Here is a 12,100-nt window from a genome sequence, read left to right on the forward strand (position 1 = left end):
CACATCGTGTTTTAAAATCATAACCCACCTTTTAGCCTCGTCGTAGCCGAGTAGATATATTTTGTTTCTCACCGAGATTATGTTAATTGTATTGTAGTGTGCAGTCGGTACGAGTTTACTCGTAGGATAATTGTAATTGCTGCGTTCAATGAGTTTCTCGCTGTATATTCTCATTAGAATCCAGGTGCAAAACGGTGGCTTCGCGTAGGAATTTAATATGTATTTGTAAAATAAGATGTTATAGCACTCGTAACAGCCTTTGAGTGAGGTTTGAGTACGATATTACTTTAAATACAAACAAGTTATGTTAAACTAATATTGAATTTCTCTGTTTCAGGTAAGCGAAGCGTCACGTTGGAAGGTATGATCACGTATTCAGTCTGTTATTTACAAACAAAGGCTTATTCATGATGGCTTATTTAATAAATAACACAGTTTTCAGGCCTTCAGTCAACATTCGAGTTTTTCACTGTAAAACAGTTTTTAGAATGTCTATTGTAAATATTTATAGTGATCTTTGGATATTAGCTATCACTATAAAAAATATGAGAGAGATGAGATGGCCCAGTGGTTAGAACACGTGCGTCTTAACCGATAATTGCGGGTTCAAACCCGTGCAACTACTGAATTTTTATGTGCTTAATTTGTATTTATAATTCATCTCATGTTTGGCAGTGAAGGAAATTCTCGTTAAAACACCTTCATGTGTCTAATTTCAATTTAACAATATTTCTGCAACATTTGTAAGTAACAAACCGCATTGAATCAGCGTGGTGAAATAAGCCTTCTTAAAAGGAAGGAAGGTCTTAGCCCAACAGTAGATCATTTACGGGCTGTTTTATTTTACTTTTATAGGAAATGTCATATAAATCTAAACAGTTTTCTCGGATGATACATATACATAGCTATAATATATAATTGAACACACACATAAACATTTTTTAAATTCTGACGTATGTGTAAATACACATGTATGGGTATAATAACCTTATGGTTACAACTACACCAGTTACAAATTTATCGGGCACTATTCGACAAACCAGGACATCGATACTAATTAATATCCAACGAAGATCGTGTTAACAATAATTTACTTGTAAGCGGATAAAATATAAAGATATTCGTCAGGAAGAACACGGCTCTCGGCAATGCTAATGCAATGATTTAACAAGTTACGGAACTGACTGACTTAGTTACAACTAACAAGCGCCCAAGGCGTCGCTAACACGAATAATTTACATTTGCTAATCGACCCATCTGTATTCCTTATTGTATTTACATCTCTAAGAGTTTCCAAGGATATAATTTTTATAAGGATTTAACTTGGCCTATTAAATATTTAAAGCTCGTATCGAAGACATTGATAAATAAGGCATATCACTCAATACAAGATTATACATATACACAAATATACAAAAGAGTTCTACTGAGTTCCTTGCCAGTGCTGCTCTTTAGAATCGACTTTCCGAACTGGTGGCGGCTTTACATTTAATTTAATTCTAAACTGTAACATGACAATAGGATATTCTACAATGTTTGAAAAAGTACTTCAAAATGTTGATTTTCCTAATAAAAAGCCACAAAAACAAATTTCGGCAGAATAAACACGCCTTCTTACCATAAAATTGAATTAAATTTTAAACCTTTTTTATTCCCGCAAAAAAGGTTTCAGTCATTTTGATGACGTTAGATTGTTAAAATATTAGTGTATGTACGACCGGCACTCATTCAAATTAACAGCTATAAATATTTGGTGTTTTTAGGAAAATATTGAATTACATTCGCTATTGTTGGAGTGTAATGTACAAACACTAGCATTAAAACTCCAAAAGTTGTTTATCAAAGTGCCAACTGATATTGAAATGACAGTTTTTGCCTATCTGACGCCACACCATGGCGGTTCGTGTTTTAGGTCACGTGATAAACAGACGATATGCGATTTTATGACTCAAAATCAAAATATTTAAGTATATCATTCTAGATTCTGTGTCTTTTATGAACCTTCTAGAATAAAGAGTATTTTGATTAAAATTGTAATATATTTTATACGATATAATTACGGCATATTTTTACCGCCTGTTTACCTGTTTTTTATAAGGCAACTTCATTGTTGTATTAAAGGGGAAGTAGACATCCTATATTTTTTCAATTCCTCGTTTAATATCCTCTCGACTCGATTTTATCAATAACAAACCTGTGAAGTTGGTATAAAAAAGTTAATTAAAATTTATACAATTTAACAGTATTGGCCCGTGTTTTGGTTGAGCAACCCATTTACAATTTTTGCTATGTTCATTTTCTAATTGTAATATATGTAAGTATATTCTTTGTCTTCATCAAATAGCAGATATGTAATGTATTTCGTATACCGTTGTTACGGCCCATTCGCTCGTTTGAGTTCCTAAAATAAATTTAAAAATAGAACTAGAAAAACTACATTACGATAGGCTTTACTTTTTTTTACGATTTAAGCAATCACTAAAACAAGGTGACACGAAAGCACAGCCATCACTTGATTGTAATAGAAAATCTAAATTTCCCGAGTCGCGGTCGCAGCAACGCTTTCTAACTCCAAACTAAACCGATTACTTCAAAAACATCTCTTACTTTCTAACAATTTTGTCATTGAATAGATTGAATAGATTGTATCGTCCAAAGGGTGCCTTTTTGCTTTCTCGATTTATTTGATGAATAAAAGATCGTTGAGTGATATGTGTACGTTCAATCGTACATTGATTAATTTAATGACTTAAGGACAAATCTAACTCGAGTGGTCCGCGTTGACCTCAGACACGATTAAATCGATGTTCTTCTGTCGCTTAGTCTTCTTTCTATAATTCTGCTAGATTTTTCTTATTCGATACGCAATTGTAATGATTCTGAATTTAAACTTTTTTGTATTCAGAATCATTACAATTTTTTTATTTTGAATTCAATTTTGGTCTTTGAATTGAACCTTAGTTATAACTTACAATATTTGACTCATCAGAAATTCTGCCGCCAAAATAGCATTACTTAGTATTATTGTGTTCCTATATGGAGGGTGAGTCAGCATGTGTAACTAAACTAGGACAAGGGGCATAACATCTTAGTTCCCGTGGTTGGTGAAGCACTGGCGATAAAAGAACATATATAGGCGGTGGTGACCACTTACTATCAGGTGGGCCATTTGCCCGTCAGTCAACCTACATATATCATAAAAATATATGTTTTCCAAACAAACATCAGATTACACACAAACTAAGAGCATGAAATTAAGATCTGCATGCTCAGCTCAGAACCCGTAACCTTCGGGTAAGAATCTATTTTATAACCTACGACCCTTTTACGATACTTAATTAGTCTGTTTCTAAAAAAATGCACCTTTCTTAAGCAGCACATATTTTGTTGTAACTACGAAATCGTTGTTCATATATATTCTATTTCAAATATAATGAATCGTTAATAAAATAATGAATATGTTAATGAGTAATAGATATTCGATTCAGTGAACTAGAGCAGGTCAACTCCTAAATGCTATCAAGAGTATAAATCCATACTTCCGTGTATATACGAATATACCGTGTTATGTATGTGTTTGTAAACTCAACCTAGATCCGATATTTAGGCTAACGAGTGATATATTTCCACACCAGGTACGAAGCTTCTTGTTTACAGAACTTCTATGTTTCTATGGACATTCTTTTATTCTATGGACTTTGGATATAACAATAACTCTTGCTTTTCTTATATAAATTTAAACTAGCTAAATATCAGCTTTAACCCGCACTTAACCGATTCGATTTGAATTTTATTTATTTATTATAAATTGCACTCCAATTACCAGAACACATACTACGTTTTGGTAATTGAAATGTATGACGTAGCTGCAATATTATGTATTGTTATATACAAAGGTATTACGTTGGTGACATTTTCCCTAAAATAGTGATTTCATCCAGGCAACTTTTTGGAAAGAAAACCTAAGTGTTGCTTATGTCCGTTTCATACACTTCGCCATTTTCATTGACGTTTATGGTTACTGCACCGCCTCCTAGTATCGTAGTGTGAATGTAGCCTCCTAGAATAATGGCATCTAACGCACAAATAATTTCTCAAATCCGAGTTCTTGATTCTAGCGCTTTCAACTGTATTCTATCTGACGTATGAATTGAATGTAAAATGTAGATATATAAAAAAAATAACTTTATTATTAATAATGGGTAGGCAGATTAGCAAAATGGCCTCGCAAAGGTCAAGTCTCAATGGCGTCCATTGACATTGGCACCATAAGAAATATCAATCATTTAAATTGTCAATGCGTCCTTAAGAACTAAGATGTTACGTTCCCTGTGCCTTACCACTTGAAAGCAATACAAATAATTGCTGCTGTGGTAGAATATGTAATGACCCAGACAGCCCTACCACCTACTTACCATATGTAATATCCATGACTTTTATAGACCGTCTGGTTCCTAGCGACTGCTATATTTTCACGATCATAACATGTTCATAACAATTCCGTTGTTACTCCCATGTCTTCGATATTCATCTCCTAATAAAAATAAAAGTAATAAAACTGAAAATAATCTCATTATCCGAGATCCCGAGCTTCGGGACGATCTCGGCTATGTACGGATCTTCGATATTTCATTCGTTATTCCATTTATCTCTGTCCTCTGATCACGCGTCTGTTCGTCCAAAGATATCTTCGTACCTTTAAGTTTTTTTATTCGATCGTTACATCTACCTGCGAGTGTTGTACCTTATCTAAATCTTTTTGTTCCTGATCGTTCTCAATGTCCTTGAATGCCGAATATAAACAGACAATTGAAAATAAGTCGACATTAGAATGAAAATTGTTTTTAATGGACTGTCGATATAATTAACGTTCTCCTGCTCTTCTTTAGTCTATATAATTATATTGATGGCTTAGATTTGATGGTATCGTATAAGTTAATAAATTTAGTCAATATTTTTACATTAAAGAAAAGCATTGAATGAGATCGCTTGATATGTAATATGTTTATTGAAATCTTTATTCACAGTAAAGGCGGTTATATAATCTCGTGCTCACTAACGACTTGATCTATGAATATTTTATGTAATTTAAATCGGTATTTAATTATATGAACTTAGATCAAGAATATTCTGTGTTCGTACCTTCGAAATTATATATATAAATTTTATACTATACAAGTCTGCTGGTAGAATTTATTTGTTACTTGAAAACTATTCATATTTATCGATAAAAACACGTTCTACGTTATAACAATGATGTCAATGAACGCTTATAAAGGCTTTTAATTTTCGATATTTCGTGTCTTCCCGTCCTTGACGCATCACGTTTCTTGAAGGGATTGATAAAAAAAATGAGAAAGTTTTACGGGTACTTTCACCGAGGGAGCTCTGTTAGGTGAAAGTCTGTCCTTGAGTCCCTGTGAACAAGCGGCCAATAGACTATAATGGAACACACGAGACCGATAATACGTAACTAAGTATTATTTATGAACTTTGAATTTCGATGGTATAATAGGATGATGAATGCTATGATTTTATATGTCTAGATAGACTGTTAATGCTAAGAACGTGTCGAATAAAATATTGGCTAACAGTTGGCCAATAAGTACACGCACTAGTAAACTTGTATGACGTTTGACGAGCGTCAACAGTAGTTGTCACGCACACTAAGATAAAAAAGTTGGTTCGTTTTGTTTTTAGTTCTATTGTATTGCGACACTCGTATCTAGATATATACATAAACTGAGAATGAAAGTAATAACTCTGTAGAATCTGTAAAGTATTAAATTATTTATATATTAAAGTAACATATATAAATGTTTACGGATATGTTTTCGGAAGGCAGACGATCAAATGGCCTAATGCTAAGTAAGAAATATAAATCACGTCATTCTCTATGAATCAAAGTATCTCGGGTGTTTTGTCCACTGTGCTTGTGGTTACACTGGCTTACTTACTATTGATACTGGAATACAATAGGAATTAGTTTTGCTTGGAAGTACAATAATTCATAACCTAACCTAACCTACCAAAACTTCTATTAGTATAAAACAGTTGAATGACAATGTGTTCTTTTGAATTATAAATGCGTCTACATCAAGATATTAAATAATGCAATAAAATGATAAATTCAAATTATCTTCCTTAATTTTTTCCCCAATGCAGTAAGGTTAATTTTTAATCGATGGCCAGTTTACATGCGATATAAATTGATGATCGAACCACAAATATAATCGACAAAGTATCGAACTCAGGTGCGTCCCGCGTTTGATTTAGGACAGGTTAAACGAATGATATTTGTTACCATACACGTGTTATTTTATTTGTTCTATTATTTTGAGCTAATGTGAATGAAAAATTATGAATTGTTTAAATAAATGTATGGTATGAACAGATCGCACTGACCGTTATAAATTATGTAGGATTATTTTCCCCTCTAAATTTTTTGTTTTATTTATATGAATATTATTATTTAAACGCAGTATAAAATTACATATTATTTAATTTATCTTTTTGATAAATATGCTATTATGCACAAATTAAAATCATAGGTGATATAGTATCGAATCGGGTATAACAAATGTAAAAAGTAAGTTCCATAATACTCACCAAGTGACGACCACTGTGACGTAAGTACGTTTATTGATAAGGCGTGTCATTGACCTCTTCTTTCGATCGTAGTATTCACACTTGTTGATAGCGCCCACGAAGTTTTACTTTGCTATTAAGACATGTGTAAATGTTTATCACGAGTCCCTTTTTCGGTTTAAAAACTTATCCATACGTTGGCCCGATTAAATGCTATGGCAAGTTTCATTTAAATTAGAGGATAGTAGATCGTCTTATATAATTCTTTGTTTTTACATGTCATATACATATGTGACGATCTCTGTGTTCGAGTAGTTTGTACACCGGTTTTCATGGGTACGCCACTCCGAGGTCCCGGGTTCGATTCCCGGCCGAGTCGATGTAGAAAAAGTTAATTCGTTTTCTATGTTGTCTTGGGTCTGTGTGTTTGTGGTACCGTTGTTACTTCTGATTTTCCATAACACAAGTGCTTTAGCTAGTTACATTGGAATCAGAGTAATGTATGTGATGTTGTCCAATACTTATATTTGTTTATTTATTTGTATTAATATTAAAAAAAAACTGTTATTCGAAACTTTTATTTTTATACAGTATAGTTATAAAGACGGTCAAATGGTCAATTTGTATATAAGTCACCACTGCCCATAGTCATTAGCGCTGTGAGAAATACTAGTCATTCATTACAAAACCTTGGGAACTAAGGCGTTATATCCCTTGTGGCCTGTAGTTACAATAGCTCACTCACCCTTCAAACCAAAACACAGAAATTCAAAGTATTGCTGTTTAGCCGTAAAATATCTGATGCGTGTATGTTATCTACCCAGACGTGTATTGATAACGTATAAAATTGCCTATATTATATAGGTAGGTACTTTTTCTAACTGTATTTTCAATAAAATTTACATGTAACCGACACATCCTTATTATATTTTATATATGTAGACGTATTCCGGTATCACGTCCTCTCGATACATGTTGCCTTATTCATGGGGTCAGTTTTGGATGTCGAACAAATGATAACCAGAACTATATATGTATGTATGTTCGTTGCTAGTTGTTATTCGAGTATTGTTATTTTACTAGAATGTGTAACAGTCTTACGTAAATGTCTCATCGTTGGGCGGTAACTTCTTCTAAAAAGGTTTATGAATTATAAACGAATTAATAAGATGAAAAGTCCTTGACCAGATTTAAACCCGCAACCTTCGGTTACGATTTACGTGTTCTACATATATCGGTTCTTAATTTATGAGTGATAATGAATAATTAAAGTTATAATTAATTCATTATTTATCTCTTTAAGGTTTCTTAAAACAAAATATAGTACTATATCAGGGTTAAAGGTTTCCTACCAAATTTGACTTGAATGGGGTCAGTGGTTGAGCTATTAGCCCATATATATATATGTTTGGGAGTAGGTATTGTTATGAGCATTCATGCATGATCTTCCATTGTAGTGCGAGCTACCCTCGTATTTGCGCATTCGTTCCTATTCAATGACTTTTTCTGGTCAGGTATGTTTTTAAATGTAGTTTTTGATACTACGATATTCGTATACATTTTGAATATTTCCTAAAACTTTCTATTGTAGGAAAGAAATCTCCTGGGATATTAGTAACGGGAAATGTACGTGATATTACTTTAGAAGTACTTTATTGTGGTTTTAATTATGTTAGTTATCTCTAAAACACGGTTAAAACCTGACACACATAGCAAATAATTAATATCATTGCTTGATTACGGAATGAATTTTTAATTCGTTTTTACTTGCAAACTGATGTTACCATGTCGCTTTAAAACAATTATCACCGCCATAAAAAATATCAATAAATTTTAAGTAATACTCAATATACGAGGACTTTGACGAGGTGTTAAATTTTAATAAAGGTTTTTCCAACTATTACTTCAAGCATTACATTTATATTTGTTATTAATTTTTTTGTTGCAACAACTACTATTTTTTTTCGTAATTTTAATTCGTTGGTAAATCTACATTCCGAACTGGTAGTAGCTTTACTCTTAATACAATTGAGGGCATATTATTCGATACAAGATTATATTGATGATAAAAAAGCGTGGAGTTACTGCTTGTAGACTTCCAGGCAGGAGACATAACATACATATATAATTGTATTTAACTAACATGACTGTATTTTTGATGTTGAAAAAGTGTAACTACCGAGTTTCTTGTTGGTTCTTCTCGGTAAAATCTACATTCCGAGCCGGTGGTAGCTTTACATAAAATAGTTTGTTAAATGACGATTCAAAAGTGCTTGAAAAGCCTACTTGAATAAAGTATATTTTGAGTTTTGAATTCTGTAAAATGACATTTCAAAAATGCTTGTAAAATCCTACTTTGTATGTATATTGATTCTGAACTAATTAAACAAGGTCACAGAGAATTGAATACGCATTTTCGAACAGTTTGACGGATAGGTTTGCGTTTGTTTTTCTCCTGGTTGTAGCATTCCTGACATCAGCTTATTAATTTTGTAAAAAATACATACACTAATTAGATATATTTCAGAAATTTAAGACGCGTATGTCTTAATTGACTATGAATGTTATATTATAACTGTGATATTTGACCTATGTATATGTAGAAACCATCGAGTTTTATAGTCTTAGCCCCATTATATTTTTATAATATATATAGTTATGTGTCGTAAATCGTAAAACCGTATATTTAAACTCCCCGCATGACATGATGACGCCACAAACGCGAAGTGAGTCACTCAAAACGTATCCATTCCACCGCTCCGTAAACATTCCTGACACGTTGAGTATTTAGAGAGACATGAGTCGTACCTGAGGGTAAATGACCACCTGACCTATTTCCGAGTCCCGACTTTCACCGCCGGCCGTTAACCCGGGAACCGACATACCCCGTTCCAATTTCGAATTGAAAGCTCGTCCCATTAATGCCGTCCCATTAATTGGAACGCATTCCAATTACGTCCTCGTTTTAACTCCTCTTACGCAATTAGCCCGGTTTAATGGGTCTAATGGGATGTTTGGGGTTAACGTACTTGTAACACGGTAACCGAGTTGGTAATTAATTATATTTCTTTTTTTTTCATTTATCTCAGTAATCATCAAGTGCTTATGTATTCTTTAAAAAAAATACTTATAACTTATCGAGTTTTATTGTAAGTGTAAAATTGAACAGATCGTTAAGAAAATAGCTTGTTGTTGTTGCATTCTTAAAATATATTTAGAAAGATTTTTTATTATATTCAATCTATCAAATATTTTTAGAATACCTGCTGATAACAATTATTTTTATAAATTATGAAAGAGATTTGTGAGACATTTATCTATACGGACGGACTCTTAGGGTATCGTAATTTCAAGCGAAGAGGCTCAAATGTAAGTATCATTAAGAATATTTTGCAATATGTAAATTCCTTAAAACATATAAAAGATTTTTTCAAGTATTATGTAAGCCATTTGTCGGCTTTTACCAAAATAAAACGAAGAATCTAGAGCACTGAGAAATTACCCAAAATTAATTTATTAAAGTACATTAACTTAACGTAATTACATCAAAAAGGTTTTACGTAAAAAAAAAAAAAACGTTTTATGGTATCTATATATTTTTAAACGATTTTATGACTTTTTTATTTTACGAAAGCCTTATTACATTCTTCCCGCTCCTTTTGTTAAAAAGTAAAAAAAAAATGTTTAAGCCCTACTTACGTCGAAAATGAACAATACGTCCTAGCTACATGTATGCAATTTTAAGTTACGAAGCATAGTAATTAGGGATATGTCACAACAATAACCTGGTATAAACAAACAATATAGTATCCTACAACCGATTCATAGCGCTTATTTACAACGTTCTACTAAAGCATGACATACACGTACACGACCGAGCGTAGCGTTAACAAAGCTATATAAAACGTAACTTATTAAATTATTTGATTTGACTTACTTAGACTATTAGTATATTATTATGGTTTATAATAGCACTTTGGAAATTTTAGTATATTAATTTTTTATCAAACTAAATGCTTTTGCAATGCATGTAATATAATTTCATATATGTATGGATTTATTATTTAACTAACATGACTGTATTTTTAGATGTTGAAAAAGAGTAACTACTGAGTTTCTTGTCGGATCTTCTCGGTAGAATCTAGATTCCGAACCGGTGGTAGCTTTATAAGTGCTTGTAAAAACCTACTTATTTATAGTATATTTTGATTTCGATTTATAAAATAGTAGACTCATCAATACAATATTTAGCTGTGATAAGAGTATATATAAATTAAATATTTCGGTTTAGTTATTTTAATAGTGAGACCGAAGCCTAACTGATTTTTTTTTTATCATATTAGTTTCCAGCTCGCCAAGCCTCGCGTGTGTTCGATCCTTAGAATAGCAACGCGTTATTGTTTCCCCGTTACAAAGGGATCATCGCGAAGCATGCCGTATTCGGTACAATACGTTTATTTGACACACACATCTATTGTCCTATTTCTGAACAAAAGGTTTTAATATCTGACACCATCTAATTATGAATCATACACTTCTGTATGTGTGTCTGTTTTTTAACGTGCTATTAGTTTTATGGACTAATCCTTTTTGTTTAAATTTAGAACGTGTTGGGTCTCAGATAACGGTTGGTACATAAACCGCTTCATGATTGCTGTTTAATAGATTCTGACTGCCATTGTTGTGATACATGAGAGAGAAATATGAATTAATTTTATGCCTCTTAAATGTATTTCTCTTATTAAAATCAGTATACGTTTAAATTTTTGGGAATTGTTATCATTAACACATATAAAGAAATTCAGCGAATATTTTTCTTTAAACCCTTTACTTACTTTTAACATTAAACTATTAATTTATTATCTTGAAAACCTTGTTATTCTTTGGATGTAATTCTGCTACACGTATATTGCAAACCGTAGATAAGCAATACGCTCGAATAAACTACTTAAAACCCTTTTAAGGGTGAGGGAGGCCTTTGCCCCGCAGTGGGAAAGCCGGAATTCAGGTTGTTACTTTTAGTGCGTTTTTTAGTTTGCAGAATTAATGCTTATATTATTCCTAACGATAAATATTAACGACAGTGAACGAAGATGTGTTTAAAAATAAAATACAAATAAAAACTCAATATTTACGTTGCACGTACAGAGCTATGTCAACGATTTGCTAAATGCAGCCTGGTATAACGTTTATCATTCCACCGCTCTTCCTCATAGTAGAGTATTTTATTGTCGTGTACGTGTTTGGAGGTGAACCGGGTTGAATCGAAGGGACATGTGGACCTTGAGTCAACCGCCGACCGACCGCAAGACGCGGTAAAACAAACTGATAGTTAGCCTTCCAGCTAAACAAGGCGATGTATGATTCAAGTGTCGGTGTGGTTCGGTTTACGTTGAACTAGCGAACCCACCCGGCTTTCACATATTATATAAAAAAAAAAAAAAACTAAATATACATGAAGGAAGAGAAACCTTTTTGCGCAACTTTCCATCAATCGTAACTTAGAAAAGTT

The 12,100-nt window shown here is 32.6% G+C and overlaps 1 protein-coding gene across 3 annotated transcripts in view; it reads left to right on the forward strand.

Annotated features, from left to right (window-relative positions):
• The window catches only part of LOC125067421 (CCR4-NOT transcription complex subunit 6), a 197,373-nt gene that overhangs the window by 130,531 nt on the left and 54,742 nt on the right, over positions 1-12,100 (forward strand). The window contains exon 1 of one of the 3 annotated variants that reach the window (XM_047676026.1): positions 345-361. The exons of the other annotated variants lie outside the window; for them this stretch is intronic. The gene's annotated coding sequence lies outside the window, so the exon portion shown is untranslated. Of the gene's footprint in view, positions 1-344; positions 362-12,100 lie in introns of those variants that run through there. 3 annotated transcript variants of the gene reach the window in all.

Source organism: Vanessa atalanta, chromosome 11, assembly GCF_905147765.1.
Source record: "Vanessa atalanta chromosome 11, ilVanAtal1.2, whole genome shotgun sequence".
Taxonomy (NCBI): domain Eukaryota; kingdom Metazoa; phylum Arthropoda; class Insecta; order Lepidoptera; family Nymphalidae; genus Vanessa; species Vanessa atalanta.